Source organism: Rissa tridactyla, chromosome 1 (assembly GCF_028500815.1).
Source record: "Rissa tridactyla isolate bRisTri1 chromosome 1, bRisTri1.patW.cur.20221130, whole genome shotgun sequence".
Classification (NCBI taxonomy): Eukaryota; Metazoa; Chordata; class Aves; order Charadriiformes; family Laridae; genus Rissa; species Rissa tridactyla.
This window is the reverse complement of record NC_071466.1, coordinates 218,335,721-218,338,438: the sequence shown is the minus strand read 5'-3', so window position 1 is coordinate 218,338,438 and position 2,718 is coordinate 218,335,721.

Sequence of the window (2,718 nt, the reverse complement as noted above, 5' to 3'; positions counted from 1 at the left end):
CTAAACTCCAAAAATACGGCGAGGCATTTTAAAAAAGGCGGGGTTTTCAAAAGGCCGCGAGACTAGAATCCCTTTCCTGGGATATCGATGGAAAGCAAAACCTCCGGGGGGGGTAAAAAAAAATAAAAAAAATAAAAAAAATAAAAAAATAAAAAACCAAAAACCAACCCCCCCCAGGCCGAAGGGAGAGCGGAGCCGCCCCGCGCTTGAGCTCGCGTCGCTCCAAAAATCGCTTTTCTAAGCAAAAACCAACCAACCCACCCACCCACCCGCCCACCCCGCGACTTCTGGGGCGCAAAAAAAAAAGGCCTTTCCTAAAAACCGAAAGCTGCGGAGAGGAGGTAAAACGATTCGCTTTAGCCCTCGAAGAGCCTTTCGGCTCGCTGCCGGATTTCCCCCGCGGCAAGAGGGCAGCTCGCGGCCCGCCCGCCGCGTCGACGGACCTTTTAATAAGTTTTAAAAGTTTTAATAGGGGCTATTTCAGGGAAACGGTTCGATTTTTAAATAGCGCGTCGCCACGCGGGAGCGGGGGCAACGCCGCCGCAGGGGCACGCGACGCTCTGGCGTGGCGAGGTAGGTAAGGGGTTAAAACCTGTAAATAAAAAATAAATAATGATAAAACGAAGAGTTTTATTTGGGAAACAAAGGGTTAAAAAGGTTTCCTCGAGGAGGTGACAGAGATTTGGGTACTTCATCTCGCCCAAAGCCGCTTTTTTTCCATCCACCAAGCGGCCGCTGAAGCGGGAATATTGAGGGGAGGAAAAAAAAAATAACAACAACAACAAAAAAAAAAAAAAAAAAACCACCGGAACGAAGAATCCGAAGGCGATTTTTTCCAGGGAAGGGCGGGAGAAGTCGGGAGGTTTAATTAGGGAACGGCTTCCCCGTTTGAACGGCGTTGAGGGATAGTTAAAAGTCGGTCCCCGCCTGGAGCCGGAGGCAGCTCCCGAACCTCCCGCCTTCGGCCGGTTCAGCGCCGCGACCGGCTGCCGGCGGGCTCTTTTCCCAGGGCAGAAAGTACAAAACCCACCCGTTTGAATCAAAAAAATAATAATAATAATTTAAAAAAAAGCCATCGGAGAAGGGGTGGCGAGGGCAGCAGATGTTTCGTGAGGGCTGGCAGCTGGAGCCGACGGGCCGCTCGGCTTTCCCACCGCGGGAAGGGAGGGAATTCCGTTTGCTCAGCGCTCTGGCCGGGAAAACGGCCAGAAATCCTCGAATTCCGCAGCTTTTACGGGGCGGGAGGGGGGAGCAGGAAAAAAAAAAAAGCGAGGTAGAACATGGGGAGGCTGGTCCGAAATCCCGGTCGTCCCCAAAAACAAAAATAAAAAAAAAACAAAAAAAACCACCCCAAAAACCCCCACCAAACAGAAGAGCCGTACGGGGAAAAAAGAGCCGGGAAACAGGGAGCCAGAGCTCTCCCCCCCCCTCCAAGGAAAACTGCGCCTTTCCACCGGCCGTTCGAGAAATTAAATAATAAATTGACACCACCGTGCGCTCATCGCAAGTTTATCGAATCGATTCACGGCTGGGGAAAGCGTGATGAATTTGCCTAGGGGGGAAAAAAAAACCAAAAAAAAACCAAACCCCCAAAAAAAAACACACACCACACCCCCCGACTAAAGCTGGTTTGCGTTAAAGGCGAGAGCGGTTGGGAACGGCCTCGTTAAAACATCCCGAGTGGAAACTCTGACCCCGGCCGCGCTTCCACTGCCAGCTTTTTCCAGCAGATAACTCAGCGGAACAATGAAATTAAAACCCGGAGCCATGACAAAGCCCACGGGGGCAGGAAAACAGCCCGAGGAGGAGGAGGAGGAGGAGGAGGAGGAAGAGGAGGAGGAGGGGAGCTGGTGGGGGGGAAAAGGCTCGCCCGGAGCGTTTCTGCTCTCCGCAGCCAGAGCTTCGCCTTCCCCTTCCCTCCCTGCTTTACTTTGGGGAAAAGATCTTTAATTTTTCCCCCCCCCGACCCCGGCCCCGTTTCCAGCGCAAAAAGCCACCCGGCTCCTCGTATTTGGCGGCTCGCGGACCAACCGGGGCCTTGCTGCGCTGGTTCCGGTGGTCCAAAAAGAGGGGTTTTCTTCCCAGTTTTTTTAAAGTGTCCCCAGGGGGGGAAAAAACCCTCCCCTCCCACGCCAGCCTCCAGCAGAGATTTCTTTACGGCGGACGCGGCATTGCCTTTAATCGAGAGCAAAACGCCGGCGGAGACCCCCTGCGGCTACCTCCCGCCGCAGGTTGGTGGCCCTGGATGGTCCATAGGGATGCTACGGCACGTGGGGAAGCCTGGAATCTCCCTGCCCTGCAAATCTGCCTTTACCTCGCTCCGGTGGCGTTTCCCCGAGCTCGTTAAGTTTTCCCTTCTCATTAGGAAGCCCCACTCCCCCATCCCCCCCCCCCCCAAAAAAAAAAAAAACCCTAATTTTCATCGTGGGCTGCAGCAAACGCCGCTCCACGGGCCGTGAGCGGGAAGTTGGGATGCTCAGCTCCGGCGTGGAGGACAACGCCGGTGAACGATGGCCACCCGGGACACGGAAATCAGGCACCCCCACCAGCCCGTCGCCTCCAAAACCCGATAAAAACGGGCAAAGACGGAGATTTAAGGGGCCGTTTGGACCATCACGAGCCACTCCTCGGGCCTGACATCTCCAGGAGCGTCCCGACGGCCGGGCCGAGCTCACCAGGGCTCCGAAAAATGTCTCGGCAGGGCTGAACCTCCCAAGG